Below are 20,364 nucleotides of genomic sequence, written 5' to 3' on the forward strand. Positions count from 1 at the left end.
GCTCTGATTTCAAAAAGAAAAGGAGAGCAATGTTTGTTTGTTCCATCCATTATGGGTGAGAGTTATGTGGTCATAGTTCCCCCTATGTTTTCTGAAGTCTCTTCTTTGCAAAACAAACAGGCAAACAAAAAGAATAGCAGAACTAGTTCATGCAAGTTATGGATAAAACTAGGAATGGATTGTTTCATTTTGGCAAGGCCAGATATCAGACCTACCTGGGTCTTTCAGGTTTATTGCTCTATGATCTCAGCACTTGGCTATATGCTGCCTTCCTTAACATTATAAAAAGAATAGAGAAAAATGTATCTAATACAATATCAGCAATGCCTGTTCATTGATTACTCCTGGGAGAATTCTGTGCTACTGCAGAATGCAGAATTTGCACAGAATTTCTACTTTGTGCAGAATTCCTTCCTCACCTCGCAGATTTCTTCACTCATCGCAGTTCCCACAGATTTCATTGCCGCTGCACAGATTTCAACACCGCCGCGCAGATTTCAACACCACCGCACAGATTTCCTCCCTCGTTGCCTTCATGATTTCTTCCCTTGTTGCCCTCACAATTTCTTCCCTCGCTGCCCTCGCGATTTCCTCCCATGCCGGAAAAGGATAAAACCCCCCCAGAAGCATGCCACGCATGGACAGCGACCAATCTGGGACAGTGACATCAGGTGGTGCATGGAGAGTGGAGGCATCACATCACAGCACGGCAATGGTGGCTCGAGGAACAAGCAGCAAGGAGGAGAAGAGGGAGAGAGAGAAGGGAGGGGAACAAAGGGGAGGGAGAAAGAAAGAAGGGGAAAAAGAGAAAGAAGGTGGAAAAAGAGAGGAGAAGAAGGGGGAGAGAGAGAAGGGAGGGGAACAGAGGGGAGGGAGAAGGGGAAAGAGAGAGAAAGAAGGGGGAAGGGGAAAGAAGGGGGAAAAGAGAAGAGGGGAAAGAGAGGAGGAGAAGAGGGAGGGAGAGAGAGAGAGAAGGGAGGGAACATAAGGTGGTGCATGGAGAGTGGGGGCATTGCAGCACAGCACCGGTGGCTTGAGGTAAGCAAGCAAGGAGAAGAGGGAGAGAGAGAAGGGAGAGGAACAGAGGGGAAGGGGAAGGGGGACAGAGAAAGAGAGAAGGGAGAAGGGCAAAAGAGAGAAACAAGGGGGAGGGGGAAAGAGAGGAGCTAAAAAAGAGGCCCTAGCCCTGAGAGTATAATGTTTGAGCCCTTATGTTTGTTGTGAGCCAGTGGGTAGGTGTCTACCTGGGAGTCTGTATGAGGGGGGGGGGGGGGGAGTGTGTGTGTGTGTGAGAGAGAGTTGTATGTGGGGAGACAGAACATGTGTGTGACAGATGGCATGTGAGAGAAAGCATATGTCTGATATACAAGAGAGACAGTGAGCAGGGATACTCAGGTGGAGAGATTAGCAACAACTGCAGCAGTCCCTGCCAGCTTGGCTCATCTGCTAGCAGCAGCAATTGACATTGCTGGCAGATGAGCCAAGTTGCCAGGGATACTCATTGCACTGAAATGCAGAATAATTTGCAAAAAAAATATTATATTTTGAAAAATAAATGTGCAGAATTTTGAAAATGTGTGCACAGAATTTTCAATTTTTTGTTGCAGAATTTTTAATTTTTTGCACAGAATTCCCCCAGGAGTAATTGATTATAAGGATTAATCTAGAATTTGAATTATAATATTATTACATTTTATATTGGTAGAAAAAAGTGAATATAACAATGAATATACAGTAATTAATTAATACCTTATTTATTTATTTGCTTTTATATATCGACATTCGTGGGTACATCATGCCAGTTTACAATATAACTGAAGGAGGAAATTACAAAAAACCAGGGTGGGGGGAAGAGGGAGCAGATAGGAAGAGAGAAAGGGCGAGAGAAGAGGGAAAAACAGGAAGAAGAGAAAAGGAACAGTACCTAATGGAAAACAACAGAGGAAACATAATAAGTAGCATTGCAAATTATATACTCATTTAGGGACAATGTGTAAATGTATCCACTGTGGATAACCTTATATAAATTATACACTCCAAACAGTATTATATACAATAATAACAAAAAGTATATACAGTAATATACATTATATTTAACTAGTACATACAGTACTAAACATTGTCATTTGTTTACAGTTTATGAATAAACATGTTTAAAAAATTGTTAATATTAATTAATTTCCTACTGCTTTTTTTTTTTTTGCTTTGGAAGCTGCTTTCAATATGTAACTATTGTAGTTACCTATCCCATTAGAGGAGGATGTATTCCAGTTTCTTTTAAGTAGCAAAGCAACAATATAACCTTGAAAAAAATATACATTTGCAATCTTCACGTTGTCCCCATGTTTTTACTACTGCACCACATGTGATTTTGTGTGCTTTTGCATATTCATATTTGTTTTCAAAAAGGCTTGACAATATGGTATTTTGATATTCTCCATGCAGCTGTGCTCCTTTTATGCTAAGGTCCTTCTTCTTCCAAAAACTTGAAATATGTTTTCCTGACTTCATGGATCCCCTCAAGAAGGGGGTGGGAAGTATTTTTAATAACCATTTTTAAAAAATGGTATTTCTATGATTTTGTTTTTGTGAACCCCTATTTCTTTTTGTAATATTTGCCAGTGGTGGCTCCAGAAATGTTTGCATACAGGCATTGAGACAGCACAGTGAATTTCAAAGTGGGCAAGTGACAAATTCCTTTCCAGCCAACCAAAGAGGCTCAAAGACTGGAGGGTATGGCTGGAGAGGGGAAAAGCTCCTAGTGTGGGGCCCTTGCCTCCCCCCACCCCCAGAGTAGCCCATGATACTTCCCTCCCTCTCCAGAATATTTTTCTGCAGGCACCCATGGCTAACTTCATTTGAGATCTAAAAATGAAATTCCTTGTCTTCTTGATCTAATATTAAAAGCAAAGAGAGGGTCAACGAGAAGACATTGGCCTTTACTGAAAAGATTAGACTGAGAAAACTGAGATTTGATCGTTGTGTATCTCTTTTGGCACACAATTAAACATCATTGTCTGTCTCTCCAGCTGTAGTTTGCCAGGGGAACCACTTGTAGACTGACTAATTTGTCCTTGAAATGCTTTAGAAATGTAAGTTTTGGGACCACCTGTGCAAACTTTTCCCCCATTGCCAAGAAGAGAATGTTCATGCTTATTATATCCAGCTGCAAGGTAATCCAGGAAAAGACATGGCCAAGTTGATATTGAGAAGAACTTAACTCGTGCTGCCACCACACAAAAAAAAGATGTCCTACAGAAACATTGTCATTTGTGGAATAAAATGATGTCATTTTGTGAACTCGAGTTAGACCCTGGACCTTGACTTCCACTGGGTTGAATTCCACTTTAGAATTTCCATTTAAAGAAACGCTAATCCAATTCAAGTTTGTTTCATGTGTCACAGAAAGCCAAACAAGAAACAAATGTGACTAACAGAAGTGAGAAACACCTGGTGGTTATTGAGATTTATAGATTCTTGACCTCAAGTTGCTACATTTAAATTAAGGAAACAGAAGCAATGGGTGATACTTCCTTTTGTGGTCCTTACTCACTGCAAAGTAGATTATGCATCCCTAGCATGACCGTGGCATTGGGCGCCCAGGAGATGCGGCTGTGCATGGGTTAGGAAAACGGACGCTCATAAATTGAGCGTCCGTTTTCCTAACCTGACTGCCATCAAAACTTTTTCCTGATGCTGCTTTCTGTGGTTCCTCCTACTTAGTATTGCAATGATATTAAGTAGAAATGAATTCTAAAGCTCTGAGACTGGTGTTAATTTTTATGTGTTAAAATGAGCACATCAGGTGCATAGTGATTTTTTGCATTGGGGATAAAGTTAATAGCCTCATCTGCATAGCATTTACATGTGATGAGTGCTATTAGCTATGCGCTGGTTTAGACGCATGTTTTGGATGTCCAAATCTTTTTATTGCGTCGGGAGTTATTCTAGCGCATCTAAAACGCACATCCAACTGTGCATCAAGTTGTGCGCCAGGCCAGGCATGCTATATTGCACCAGCCCCTTAGTCTGTTGCTGTGATAAGTGTTTATGTTAAAAGAAATACTTGCTGTTTTCTTAAATTGACACTAGGAAAATAATTCTAAAATAGGAAAACATTGTGTTCAGGTGATTTCATAGGATGACTGTGGCACTGAGCTTACACTTCAACATGGCATTAGGCTTTATGGTGCTGCAGGAGGTTCCTTTTGTGACAGATTTCAAAAGATATTATGCTAACACTCACTCTCTATCAATGAAAATGTTATTATACAATCTGTAATTTTGCCCCAGGTTTGGGAACTCCCCTGCAAGTTGAATGGATAATTTGGGAACAAAACTGAAATCACTTCAGAAGCACCAGAACCCCAAGTGCAAGGTGATGCATATAGGGAAAAATAACCCATGCTACAGTTACACAATGTTAGGTTCCATATTAGGTGCTACAACCCAAGAAAGAGATCTAGGCGTCATAGTGGATAACACATTGAAATTGTTGGTTCAGTGTGCTGCAGCAGTCAAAAAAGCAAACAGAATGTTGGGAATTATTAGAAAGGGAATGGTGAATAAAACGGAAAATGTCATAATGCCTCTGTATCGCTCCATGGTGAGACCGCACCTTGAATACTGTGTACAATTCTGGTTGCCGCATCTCAAAAAAGATATAATTGCGATGGAGAAGGTACAGAGAAGGGCGACCAAATTGATAAAGGGAATGGAACAGTTCCCCTATGAGGAAAGGCTGAAGAGGTTAGGACGTTTCAGCTTGGAGAAGAGATGGCTGAGTGGGGATATGATAGAGGTGTTTAAAATCATGAGAGGTCTAGAATGGGTAGATGTGAATCGGTTATTTACTCTTTCGGATAGTAGAAAGACTAGGGGGCACTCCATGAAGTTAGCACGTGGCACATTTAAAACTAATCGGAGAAAGTTCTTTTTCACTCAACGCAGAATTAAACTCTGGAATTTGTTGCTAGAGGATGTGGTTAGTGCATTTAGTATAGCTGTGTTTAAAAAAGGATTGGATAAGTTCTTGGAGGAGAAGTCCATTACCTGCTATTAATTAAGTTGACTTACATAATAACTACCGCTGTTACTAGCAACAGTAACATGGAATAGACTTAGTTTTTGGGTACTTGCCAGGTCCTTATGGCCTGGATTTGGCCACTGTTGGAAACAGGATGCTGGGCTTGATGGACCCTTGGTCTGACCCAGTATGGCATGTTCTTATGTTCTTATGTTCTTATGATCTAATCAGTCTCCATGGATCCTGATGATATCAGGACAACATCAGTAAAGCTGTGGATTCCACTGGGTTTGAGGTCATTTGTGGTGCTGTTTCAAGCAGGGGTCCACCCACCAGTCCTGGGGAAGGGAAGCAAAGGGAAGGAAGGGGAAAGACAGAAACCTGAAAAGTTCCAAATGGCTCAGTTGTAAAATTTATAAGTGATAAATTGCTGCTTCACTAATTGTTATGTAATGATTCTGAATATTGTACTTTGTACAAAGAGCAAAGGTTCCTTTCAATTTGTGGGGTAAAATAACTTGTTTGCCCTGTTAAATCCACTTAAGTCATGGAAATAAAGGTTGACAGAATATACAGAGATAGATTTACAGATAGACATATAAAAGGTGGTATCTTTTCATTTGAATATCTTAATACATTTGTTGACTAGCAATTGGGAGTTATGCTAATATGTTTTAAAAAAAACCCCAGTACTGTGTACACTGGGTTCAAGGCAGATCCTAGAGAGTTTTTCAGAAAAATAAGAATGAGAATCCAGGTTCTTTTACTATAATTCCAACACCAGTTGTACAGCCAGGCTCCAACTGACATTGCACCTCTGATATTCCATTAAAGGAAACCTCTTCCCATCTGGCAGACTCTCCTGCAAAATCGAGAATGGAACATCTCGGTAAAAAAATAAAAAATAAAAACAAGAGAGAGCTTGCTTTTATTTATTTATAAAATGAATATGCTGCCTGCATAACAAGTTATTCTAAACAGCCCACAGTCACAATACTAACAAAATTGCAAGAAACAGTACATTACTTTAAAGCAAATGCAAGATAACACAGCAAAAACATTTACTGCTTTCATTATTACTTTTGCTAGTAATAAAATTGCTCTCAAATGTAGTTTCAGCCACATGAAACAGGGCCCCTGATAAGTTTCACAAAGCATCAGATCGAAGCAAACAGATGTTCTCGACCAGATGTGACTGTTGAGCCCAGAACTGAAAAGCTGATTCTTCTCTGGGAGCGGAAAAGGAAGGCTATTTTCAGCCCCCTTGCCCTCCTGTGACAGGAAGCCGAGCTGGCCAGTCCCTTGACTGGAAAGAGTCACGGACCACAGGCTGGGGCGAGCGGCAGCTGTGGGGGACCTCATGCGTGTGAAGTCTTTCACGCATCGCTCACTCGGCACAGAACTTTGGGTCTTTCTGCAGTGCCCTGCAGAAATATATTCACCGATTTAATATAGCACACACTGCAATTACTTTATGAAGATGTAGGCGATTCGGTAATGATATTAATGCAGAATAATAATGATAATTTTTATGAGCCGTTTAGAAGGCTAAGATTGAAAATCATTTGAAATAGAACCCGGCATTCTTAACATAAAGGTAATATATGATTCTAGTAAAAATGGGCTTGAATTTTGAGTTTGAAAATGTAGGATTATACATTTAGTTTCTTCACATCTATCATACACAAAAGATCTAAATGTGTATCATTATTTCACAATCTTATATTTGTCTTGATAGATGTTAAAAAGCCCCATGAATACGACTACTATTACCTCCAATCCTCAACATATTATTTATTAATTCTAATTTATTAATAATTTTATTGCCATCCAGATACACAGTACTGTACAATATGATTCACAGGGGTGAAAGGGATCAGTGGAATGGAGAGATGCATTCCTTGTTGCTCACTCATAGACGGGCCGATACAATAAGGAGCGGTAGGAAGAGCTGCGTTAGTGCCGGGCGCACCCGCGTTTGCCGCACGCACAGTCCGGCTCACCTACTGCTCGATACTGTATTTAAATAGCTTGCAAATGCAAGCTGCGTCCAAGAAGCGTCCGAGAAGGGTTAGGCCCGCGCAATCCATTTTACTGTGTGGTGGGGTGGTGAGACACTACCCCACCACACTTCTGCCAGTGCATCTCACTCCTACTCTGCAGCACTCCCTGCTATTCCTGAATGAGACAGCACCCCACCACACTTCTGCCAGTGCACCTCACTCCTACTCTGCAGCACCCCCTGCTATTCCTGAATGAGACACCACCCCACCACACCTCTGCCAGTGCTCCTCAATCCTATCCTGCAGCACCCCCTCCTACTCCAGTGCCGAGACCCTTTATACACAGAACTCTGCCAGTACATCTCATCCTGCCATGCAGCAGGAGGATACTTCCAGGCCCTGCAAAACAAAATCCAGTCTTTCATGTGATACTATATTAAAATATTTAGTGAGATCTGGCAAAGCTATATTAATCATATTTGCCATATCAAGCTTACAATTAATGTTCTTGTAAAAAAAAAACAACACCTCAGACTACAAGGTTAGTTTGGCAGGATCTGTTGCTCTTGAGCCTATGTTGGTCTGTGATAAACATTTCTCTCTCCTTTGAAGTGCACACCCATCTCCTTATCTATGATAAAATCCAATGGGGAGGGTGATGGGGGGTTCTCTGATGGTCAGAATGTTCAGGACAGCAGAGCTCAAATTCTGCTTCTCCCATTGATAAGACCCTGTTCAGTCACTTTATCTTCCATGACATCAGGAATCCACTTAGGGTCTGATTTACTAAGCATTTTCCACGTGGACACAGAATGAGAGAAAAGCTTTAGTAAATCAGGCCCTTAGATTGTAAGCTCTTTAGGGAAGGGATTCATATATCACAAGAAGTTCCACCCAGAACTAAGGATGCTACTTTCTGGGATGCGTGATTATGGTTATGGTTTATTGTTTTTTATACCGTCACATCGGCATAGCCTTCACAACGTTTCACAATAATAATATAATAAGGAAATACAATGAAACATTCAATAAATAGTAATAACAGCTGAAATATTTTAAAAGAGAACATACATATGGAATTTAGCTATTAAAATAGAATTAAAACTAAAGAAAACTTTAGTTACTTTAATATTCCTAAAAAGTAGTATATAATATATCCACAGTCCACACATATGCATGGAACTGAAAAAAACCTGTCCTGTGAGAGTCTGCATGTCCCCCAACATGTCTTGCGAATGTGTTGTACATAGGACACCAACCGGAAAAGTAATTAGGGGGAAACCCACATTCACTCACAGACACAGCAAACTCTCAAGTCTTCTTTTCCCAGGAAAGTAGCCTATCATAGTTACATTAGCTAGAATTAATGCCAGGCTATCGGGTCTAAAGTTGTCGGCTTTTCTTTCGGATGTTTTTGTGAATATGGAACTTACATTTCTAGAGAAACCAATCCAATGCTTATTGATTCCTGGGGGAATAACAAAAATGGTTGTGCCACCCCTCCACTCAGTTCCTACAGCAAGTTGCTTGAATGAGTTCCATCTGGGGCTGGGACTTTATGGATTTTCACATTACCCAGTTCTTTTTGGGACCTGTTTCATAGTTGTACAGACCCAAATCTGCTTAATGTTTAGGTCTAGTGCCCTTATTAGTTGACTTTCCTAGCAGGACTGGTGCTTCCATTAAGCAAACTTGGTGGGGACTTAGAATGGCAAAACTCCACCAGTTTGAGGCATAGAGGGACTGTACCAGAGAAGGGAGTGCTGTGCGGGAGCCAGCTGAGCTGGAACTGCCATTAACAGGTACATTGGAAGAGGAGGTGCTTGACTGAAGGTTCACTTAACATGCCAGATACTCTTGCAATGGTCCTGCTTCCTATGGATGCTTTTTTATGTTAATGCTGAAGAAAAAAGTGATTTACTATTACTACTTTTGCTTTCTCTCCAGCAATTATGTTTCCCATTTCACTCACAAAGGATGTCCAGCCTAGTGGTTAGAGCAGTGGGCTACAAGCCAGGGCTCAAATCCCACTACCTTACCTTGTGACGTTGGATGAGTTACTTCACCCTCCATTGCCTCAGGTACAAACTTAGATTATGAGCAGGGAAATAATTACTTTACCTGAATGAAATTCACCTTGAAGTGGCAGAAAATAAACATGTATGATGAACCTTTGGGGATAGGTTTGGCTATCTGTGGCAGTATTCCTTTAATTAATTTTAGTCTGCCCGGTTTTTCTTTTACACTCTTTATTACACATTTTGTAGTGCAATACCCCCTTTATTCAGCATTATAATGACCTGCTCTGGCAAAATTATCTCCATGTAGCACTATCAGAGTGAATGAATGAGTAGAATATGATGGCCATGGCGCACCATATTGAGTAGGTACAATGGATGCCATTCCCATCAGCACTAACACAAAGAAAGCCAAGATTTTCCAGAGACCCCAATTCTGTAAGATAATATTATTTAAACAGCAGATAGTGGCATGCTAGTAAGAAAACTGTTGGGCCCAGGGTATTGCTCGATAACACTTTAATTGGGCTTTCTATCATTGTACTTTGAATAATACATAGAATCTTTGATATTTCTGGCTTAGCTGGGAAATGGCTTTCTAGTGATGTTTGCAAAGACAATAATTTTTTCTCTGACTTTGACTGCAGGGGAGGCAGCTGCAAGTTTCACTGTAGCTGAAACCTTCTCAGGAAGGTCCCTGAGAAGCCACAGGTACACCAGATTCTTGCTTTCGGGTCTTAAAAGAAGCAAATTATGTTTCCTGGAGGCTGCCTGGGGTCCAGGTGCAATGGAAACATAAACTGTTGCCCATTAGAAGTAAATCATGGGACTGCACAAACAGAAAGTATGATTTGTTCAGAAAGTATCTGGGACAGGTGGAAACCCCCTCCAACCTTGAGTCAGAGCAAAGGACATTTTGCAGAAACAATGCAGGCTTCTCAGATAGCAACAGCCGTTTATTAGAGAGAATGTTGACAGAATAGATGGAAAATATCCAGAATTTGTTTATTATGCTGTATTATTTATCTATCTAGCTGTATTTTGTGTCTATTTCTGTCCAATTTCTCATTAGATGCTGCATTTATCATATTATTTTTGTCTGTTTACAAGCTGGAAATATAGTTATAGAATAGGATGGCAGATGAATGCCCCAGACCCATCCAGACTCTTCCCATTTTCTCTTCCTACCACAGACCCTACTTGATCTCCAGCTTCACTTAATATTTCCCAACTAGTTTGCTCCCTCCCCCACTATTTCCATGGGGGAGGCTGATTTATTGGTCTTTAGTGCACATCTTTTCTAAAATTACACAGACTTGCATATCTTGAACAGGGTCCTGTTATGGAAAGGTATCCTGATGTATGTGATGTCCCATGTAACTTGCAATGCCAATGATGCATTTTATAAAGTAAAAGGATTTCACATCCATATTATACAGTGCACCCCTGAATATTATTCCTGAAACTTTGCCCCCTACTTGTATTCAGGTTTCCTGATGATTTGGTCAATATTAAATCCCACCCAAAATCTATATGTCTATTGGCAGGCAGGATTTATTGGATAATAGTAGAAAATCAGATTTTTCTGGTACCAGAAAATGCATGAAATTGGATTTTTATTCCTGCCCAGGTTTAGTCACCTGGATACTGAGGATAGCACCTAGCCAGTTTAATGAATGTCTAGTTAAAAGCCAGGTGACCAACTCACAAACAACATCAAAATTCACCAGTACTTGAATTTCAATAATTTTTTGAGGTAAGAAAGTCAAAATTTGACCTTACATCCAGTAAAAATTGTGGAGGATAAAAAAAGTTATTGAAGCATTTAGAGTCTGATTTACTAAAACTTTTTTTCTGATTTAATATCTATAGAACAACAGCATAATAACTCAGGTCTTTAATTGGGTTGAGCTAAATAATTTTGAAAAATTCAGAATCCACTCCAAGCTCGGTGTCAATTGGTTCACGCCATTCCAGTACACATCATAGTGATCTGAATCTGTCTCTGAGTTTATCCTACATCCTAAGATAAAAGTTACCATATTGTATAACTGGCACAGTAAGCACACTAGTTCTGGCCTTGACCCTTTAAATAAAGGTCATTTATTATTTACATAGTGGCATCATTATACACATCACTACGCATGATAATTTACAATTTTAGGAAACGTCTTCCTCAGATACCCTACAATGTAATTGCCATCCGCAAAAGTGACCCTGCACAGAAGCATTCATATTGTCACACAGAAATGATAGTACAAGTGATTTAGCAAGGTTACGAAGTAAGTCATGGATGGATCAGGGAAGGAAGGTTGGAAATGTGGGGAATGGCACTGGGAACTCTTCTCCTCTGGCTACCTTGTTCTCTCCCCAATTTGCTGCACTGTGTGAGTTCATCATCATTAAAATTTATTTATTTATTTATTTTTAGTTTTTATATACCGATGTTCCTGTATAATATACATATCACACCGGTTTACAAGGAAATAAAACTGACGCCTCGTAGGGTGGTTTACATTGAACAAATAACAGATAACTTAAAGGGGCAAAAAGGAACTTAGAAGAGGTTATAGAAAATAAACATATCTAGTTAACTTGCATTAATGAATTATTCAGAAACATATGTACAGGGGGGATGGTGGGTCAATGTCTGTATAGATATTATAATGTATTCTTCCGACTCTTAGATTTCCGGGAATGCTTGTGCAAAGAACCAAGTTTTTAGCTTCTTTTTGAATGTGATATGGCAAGGTTCAAGGCGGAGGTCTGGAGGGAGCGAATTCCAGAGTGTGGGACCCGCTGTGGATAGTGCGCGTTTCCTCAGGGAGGGTTTAGCTGGTTGGGTGATTAGCAGGTTCCTGTACGCACTTCTAGTCGGTCTCTTGGAGATGTGCAACTGGAGTTGAAAAGTTAGGTTGAGAGGAGAGATGTTATGTAGGGCCTTGTGTATCATCATGATGGTTTTAAAGTGAATCTGGGATTTAATCGGAAGCCAATGAAGGTGCTGGAGGATGGGGGAGATATGATCTCTTTTTTTGGTGTTTGTGAGAATTCTGGCCATAGCGTTCAGGACCATCTGGAGAGGTTTGGTGGTGCAAGCGGGAAGGCCCAGAAGGAGTGAGTTGCAGTAGTCCAGCTTCGGGAGTATGATGGATTGTAAAACCAGGCGGAAGTCTCTGTAGAGTAGTAGGGGTTTTAATTTTTTTAATACTTGCAATTTAAAGAAGCATTCTTTAAATTGCAATGAGGGAATGAGGGAATGCTTTCATGTATAACAACATGCCTGCTGACTCCGAGAGTTTGTGTGTGCTATTGTAAGTTAAGAAAAAGTATCTCTCATCTGCCTAATTTTTATTCTGTATGCCATGAGTTCCCATTACTTATTCCTCCAAGAATACTTGATTATCTCTTAGTTATTAAAAGTTGAAATATTAATAATTGAGCCACAGGGACATTTACTTGAAAAGTATTTTCTTTTTGCCTCTTGAGCATCTCATAGTTTCTGAGACTCAGTTATCCCCACAGGCATAGACACCTTGTATCATGTTTAAAACAATATAATGACTCTAAAGCTGCTACCTGTTATGTTACATTTAGAGACAGTCTTCCTTGAACAAAGTGGCTGACCACCAAAAAAAATAAATAAAATAAAATACAATAATCCAATATATGAGCAGTCTAGAGACACAACTCCAATCCCACTCTTAAAGACCCCTTGGAGCACCCATGCTTCAAAGAGTGTCAAGTGTGGAATTACATTGAACAATCTTTCACCTAGATTCATCAAAATGCTATAAATTTCACATGGTTAGGGTAATTTTTGAGTTACTGCAATGTGTGTTAAATTTGTCACACATGATATTTCCTGGAGAGAGAGAGAGAGAGAGAGAGAAACACTTTGTAAGGCTCTCATAGTAGTGAACTATGTATACCACTATAGGAGGGTCATCTAGAATTCGAAGTGAGATTTTAGTGGTGGTCTAGGGTTTGTGGTGCAGTTTTACATGCCCAGTCAGATGTACAAAAAGCACAGTACACACACATCAGTAAAGATTTGAAGTGATTTGGAATGAGAAAGGTACACAAAGATGAGATTTTACAATGTACTATCACCCTAGCTTGATGCACTCTAAACCTGGGTGTGAAAAATAATGCATTTTGCTGAATGACTCTGGATTGGTTCATGCCATAGGCATGACATCACAACTAACACTGACCAGCAAGATCCAGCTTGGATATGTGTGTGTATGTGTGTGTGTGTGTGTGTGTTTGTGTGCAAGCATGCAAAAGAGAGAGGTAGACCATAACTCTTAGCTGGGGTCAATGGCACTCACCAGTAGGGATGTGAATCAGGCTTCGGACGATTGAAAATATCGGATGATATTTTCAAAATCGTCAGAAATCGGGGGGCTCCCGATAAGAGAACCCCACGATTTTGTTCCTGGGGTTCTCTTATTGTTTTGGGGGAGGGTGAGAAAAACGGCACACCAAAACAATCCCTAAACCCACCCGACCCTTTAAAACTGTTCCCTTAGCTTCCCCCACCCTCCCGAACCCCCCAAAACCTTTTACAAGTACCTGGTGGTCCAGTGGGGGTTCCGGGAGCCATCTCCTGCTCTCGGGCCGTCGGCTGCCACTAATCAAAATGGTGCCAATGGCCCTTTGCCCTTAGCATGTGACAGGGTATCCGTGCCATTGGCCGGCCCCTGTCACATGGTAGGAGCACTGGATGTGAGAATAGACTTTTTTGTGGGATAGCTTTCCACCTTTTGGATGGACCCTTGAATACACTGAGTGTATTGTGCAATGCTGTTAGGAAAAGGCATCATTCTTTTAATTTAGAAGACCAATATAAGATAAATGGAAAAATGCCCTTGCACCTGAGTGTTTATGATACACAGATTCTTTCTTCCTACTTCCAATCTGACTGTCAAGCTGCCTACAATTTATTCATATACATTCTGTATAAGTATCTTTTTTGTATTTCCTCTTTTTGTCTCTTTTCTTGAAACTTTCCTTCTCAGGTGGAAAGCTTAGGTGGCACAGAAACCCGTTGCCAGTCCTAGGGGCTGGAGGGATTCTTCCTTTGAGTTGCACCCTCAGTGCTACTCATTGGGTGGCAGAAGTCACCATGAAAATGGTGATCTTCTCCCCTCCCCAATATTGATCATTCCAACCATGTTCCACACCAGCTCCTACAAGCCATGATAGATGGGGGTGCAAACCAGATCCCCCAATCCATGGTGAGAGCACTATAGTCTGAGCCACAGTACTTAACTTGATTGAAATGCATTCTAAAATATCTGAAGGTAGTTCTTTTTTTTTTTTTTTTTACAGATTTGCTTTGGATTCAATCTGATTTAAGATGCTGGCATTCAGATTATGTTTTCCAGGTTCTAAATCAAATGTATATAGAAAGAGGAGTGAAGACTGTACGACATATCAAGAGCATTAACATTTATTAAGTAGCTTTTCCATGTTTGTTCTCCCCGCTCAACAAAATCATGTTAAATGAATACATTTCTTGGTTTTGAAACTGCTAGAGATGTGAAACTTTGTTCAGGCAGTGGCCCCAGATGTGGTTTCTTTGGGTTACTAAAGAGTATTCATAAAAGTTATTTCTAAACCTGAAACCAGAGGAGGCACAGATGATTATCGACACATGGCTTCCATTGGTTTCCTCCCCTTAACAGGCAATCACACAAACCTGATCATCAGCACTGACCCATATCATCAGAGACATTCCTTGTAAATTTATGAGATGTTTTTTTTTAATTTAAAAGTGTAAGGCTAATAAAATTAAGGAAGCCCAGTATTGACAATGATGATTGTTGTTTGCTTATAGTAGTCATTAAGCCATAAATCAATTTTGGTGCAAGGGTCCCCACTCACTTCTTTTGTTCCAGTTTCTGAATCCAAATTCTGATGAGAATTAGATTAAAACGTCTGACTGTTTTTCAAAACTGGCTCAGAGGTTTCCAGGATGATTTTTAATGTAGATCAGTCAATGACTCAATATATGGAAAACCTCTCTGAATCTCTTCAGTTTGTTTCTAACTTAGGTTAAGTTTGAATTGCCTCACGATTCCTAGTAAAAGTATCTTTTAGGTCTCTGGGCCATGTTAACAAAGAAGCTCTGGAACAAGATATTTGGGGTTACTCAATGGTGTTATCCACTTGAATAAACCATGGTCAAAGAAGCACTGTTCACTGCATTTTTTCACCAATAGATTACATTATTTACCTGAATAAGGATATTTGTATTTAAAGGCACTATTATCTGATTAAGTGTCAGCGATTTAAGAAAGGAATTCTCAAATCTGTAAATCAAGACACCCTGTCTACGATACAATGGTTTTCAACTTTGGTTTAATTGTACTGTTTAAAGCTTCCATATTATTGCTAAACCAGTTTACCTAAATTATTCTCTACAGAACTATGCCAATGGTCCCATGAGTAGCTCTGAAAGGTGGCTTAAAGAACTGTTTTTACAGTGCTGTAGTGTGGTCTCATGTTGATTTTGTAACCTTAAAACTCGCTTAAGCTTTGGGTCCCTGGGCTCTATGATGGGACGTTAGTTCAGTACTGACTCAGAAGGAAGAATGCCCTCTCTAACATCATGGTTCAACACGTCTCAGGGATTAGAGTGCCCTTACTAAATCACCATCATCACTTCATGCAGCACTCAGTGCTCCTTGGTTTCCCATCCTAGTTCTGGCCAGATCCAATCCTATTTATCTTCTGAAACTCAATACTTAAGTTGGCATGACTCCAGTTCTACGATGAACTGTGGAAAAATTGTAATGTGTAGCTCTTTATCATTTACAGTGCATGTATAATTTATTGGAAATGTTTTGATTTATCCAAATGGCTGGTGCTGCTCCATAGTAACTGACATAATTTCTAAACTGCCATTATTTTTTTGGAAGACCATACAGAGATGACATGGGAAAGGCCAATCACACACTGTAACTGAATTCATCCTCATTGGATTCTCCAACTTTCCTTTCAGTTCTGCTTGGTGATTTACCTCATAACCATGACTGGGAACCTCATCATCATTTCAAACACATAGATTCCTGCCACCCCTCCCCTAACTCCTCCCATCTTCCTTCAGAACTGCTTCCTGGAAATTTAGTTCATATCAGTTAATGTGTCCAAAATGCTAGCCAATTTGCTGGCCAGAAGCAAGGCCTTCTCCTTCCAGAGATGCTTTGTGCAGACATAATTCTATTTTACTGTCTTGCATAGAGGTCTTCCTGTTAGCCATCATATCCTTGGATTGCTTTGTGCCCTCTGCAACCCTTGCATTTTATTGCTATCATGAACAGCATGGTTTGCCATGGACATCAGTGGCTCATGGATTAGGCTTTTCTGATCTTTCTATGATCAGATGTTGCCATGCTTTCTGAGGGCTCAATGTCATTAATCATTTCTACTATGAAGGCATTTCCTTTCTGAAAGTGACTTGCACAGACACTGTCCTCATTGAAATAATTGATTTCCCCTTTGCTTCCATAATTTTCCTGACAACTGTGTCTTACACTTATATCATACCTGCCATTCTGCGAACTCTTCTGCCTAAGGGAAAAGCAAGGCCTTTTCCAGCTGTGCCTCTGTGGGAGCTGCACGTTTATGAATGTGAGGCTATCACAGAACTTTCCTTTTAACATCAACGAGATGGTGAACATGCTGTACGCTGTGGTCACACCATTTTTTAACCATTTCAACTACACTCTCTGAAATGAGAAGGTGAAAGAGAACCTGAAAGATGCCAGAGGATAGAAGGCATTATGACTGAAGGTAGCAGCACTCAGTGGAAACTGCATGGGGAAATGAAGGATTGGGCCATGATTTTGCATAATCTTGTGGGAGCAGGGACATGATATCCATGTGAATTATTGTGTAGATAATTGTGTGCACAGTTGCAGCAGTATACATTTTCTCTATATAATTACCTTGCATGAATAAATTGGTTGCTGTATCTGTCAGGCTGGAATGCACCTCTTTACTGTGACTTTGATGAGTATCTGTGCATGAAGATGGGGTCCTCCAGCTATCCTCAGGATGTTGTAACAACAATGGAACAAAGTGGATTGATATTCATGGATATTTATTTATTTAAAATTATTTATATATCATCTAGCAATAAAGTATTGATCAAAACAGTGTACAATATACATAAACAAACAAAAATAAAAGCAAGAAGAAAGATACAATCATGAAATTATATTAAAACAAGATATTTGGGGTTACTCAATGGTGTTATCCACTTGAATAAACCATGGTCAAAGAAGCACTGTTCACTGCATTTTTTCACCAATAGGATACATTGTTTACCTGAATAAGGATATTTGTATTTAAAGGCACTATTAACTGATTAAGTGTCAGCAATTTAAGAAAGGAATTCTCAAATCTGTAAATCAAGACACCCTGTCTACGATACAATGGTTTTCAACATTGGTTTAATTGTACTGTTTAAAGCTTCCATATTATTGCTAAACCAGTTTACCTAAATTATTCTCTACAGAACTATGCCAATGGTCCCATGAGTAGCTCTCAAAACAAATATTTTAAAATAATAAAATATATCTAACTTTAAAAACAAGAAATAAGAAAATAAAGACAATTCAAATTGGATAGGGAGTACATAATGAAGAATGCTGTGTATAATGTAGTTATGAAAGATTTGTATCTGGGGTGACAAATGCTTTTGTAAAGAGATAGGTTTTTAGTGATTTCTTAAATTCTTTTGGATTTGAGATTTGACAAAGGGGAGTAGGTAATGAGTTCCATATTTGCGGGCCAGCTACCGAGAATGCTCTTTACAGATCTTTACAAATCTTTACAGATTTTGCCAATGTTCACATTTCCCATTGAGTCAGACAGTGCTGAGAATGGACTAAGTGGCATGAGCCACTTGCTTACCCTAACAATCAAGAGAATGAGCTGATGGTGTTTAATGCACACTAATGGCTGGGAGCACCTACATAAATTACAAAATGACTCCAGGATGCTTATTTAATGGTTCTCAGTACTGATATGTGTGCCTGAGCTTGAGACCAAGATGGAGATGGCAACTGACCCAGAATCCTTTGCTATCATAGCCTTTCTGGCTATTTGAACTTTAAATGCCAACTGAGCCTGACCTGGAGGAATTCCAAGGACACCTGGACAGCAGTTGAAGCTGGAGACAATTTGTGATGTCTAATTATAGGGTCACAAGAGCAGAAGGCAATGGTTAGAACCTCAGGCTAGAATGTTGGTTACAGGGGCAACTGTAACAGGGGCATCTGTAAACATAGCCTAAGATGTAACGATTACCCTGAGCAGCATGATTTTAACAGAGCAAAGGATTATCTAAAGATGATGGTAAATGGGCCCCAACTTGGAGAACTGGTCAGGATAGTTTAGGGATACTCTATCATGCTGTTGACATGACAACCTATGTAAATAATACTCCAGGTGGTCACGCAACTTCAGAATTTCTGATCTAGTACTGTATTGCATTTTACCTATAAAAGAAGGATCAGTTCATGTATACAAACCAGATGCTGGTGGTCAGTTTGTCAGAGAACGGGTATCCAGCATCTCCCAAGAATACTTATATTGCTCAACAAAATATTATACATTCTACAAAATCTAAGTACAGTGTTCTTGTATCTATGCGTAAGTGTCATAAAGTGAGTTTGGTGCATAAGAGTACAATGCATTATGCAAAATGAGAGCAGTGGGAGGGTTAGTGAGTCTGTGACAGAATGAGGTAATGTTGTTGAGAGAGTGGAAAGGTATGGGAGAATGAGTGTCTAGGATGGAAAGTGTGAGGAGGCTAGAACCAGTGACTACATGACCAGGACTACTTTTTTGCTCATCATTTTTCATGGTCTTTTTCTGAAAGTAAGACTACTAATAATAGCACAAATTTCCTTGTAGATACTAGGTGCATATTTCTTTGTATATTTCTATTTTTTACTTTTCATTTACATCTGCAAAAGTCAGGAAATCCAGGTTAGTGCTACTCATCCTTACTTTCTAGTTCTCGTAGCTTTGCTAGTCTTGATGTCCATGACAGCCATAAAACTATATGAGCAGACCTATATGTCCCAACATTCTGTCACTAACAGGAGCAATTAGCAGCATGTGTAGAGTTGTCCATTGGCATATGGTATACAAAGGGAAGTTGAAAGCCAAATCACCAGTTCAATAGGAGAGCACAAAGCGATCTGGCAAAAAAGGTGCTGACAATTCCGAGCTGTTCGCTGGTAAAGCATTCAATGCCTTTATCCAAACCTAAGTAATGCGTTTTTCAATTGAGTTCATGGTTCCCCGATGTGGACCATGTTTTGTAGACTGTTTAAATGAAAATACCAAGGGAAAAAAATCTAATACATAAGTAGTAAATTGTTAACATCTATGCTTTATCCATAATGTGGCCCCATTATTCTGCCAATATCAAATACACATTTGAAAATTGAACTTTCTTTTGCATGTACAGGTAATCTGGTCAAAGATTGCACAGGCAACACTATGGGCCTCATTTTCCATAGGGATCGCATGCGATAAGGGATGTTTCGCACTCGAAATGTCCCTTATCGTGTGTGATACCAAAATGGGGGCGGAGTCGGCCCCGGAAGAGGAGGAGTCGGGGCGTCACCGGGGCCTACTCCGCGAAGATGCCATGGACGACGAAAAGGTAAGGCCCTTTTCGCATCCAAGTTCGCGCCCAATAGCTACACCTTCTATGGTGGTGCTATTGGGTGCGAAACCGGCAGTGATCGCACCGCGACGGTGCGATCGCTGCCGGCTAGCGTAGGTCCACCCCCTGTTTCGGACCCCCACCCCTCATTCCCTAAAGTATCGCAGGCCTGCGATACTTTAGAAAATGAGGCCCAATATATTGTTATGTAATATTCAAATAAAATTGGATCTACCATATTTTTAGACCTAAACTTTGGGGGCCTATAGAGTATGTGTTGTCCATTTCCCTATGTGTTGTATTTTCTCTGTGTGTGTTTTATTTATTCTTCAAACATGTTATTTAAAAAAAACAAAAAAATATGTCAAAGCCTGAGATCCAATTGCTACTGGAAATCATCAGCACTAGTGGCTGTAAATCTTTTGCATTTCTTTGTTCCTGGACTCAGATTTACCAGGTGAAGCCACCGTATGTTCATTCAGTGGCAGGCATCTGTCTAATGCTTCAGTGGTGTGACACATAGTGCTGGCATACATGAGCTGAATATGCAACTCACCACGTTGTGTGGATAATCAAACCTGCACTGAAATACCGGTGCAGAGAAATCAGTTTCCACGGTTT

Source organism: Rhinatrema bivittatum, chromosome 16 (genome assembly GCF_901001135.1).
Source record: "Rhinatrema bivittatum chromosome 16, aRhiBiv1.1, whole genome shotgun sequence".
Lineage (NCBI taxonomy): Eukaryota > Metazoa > Chordata > Amphibia > Gymnophiona > Rhinatrematidae > Rhinatrema > Rhinatrema bivittatum.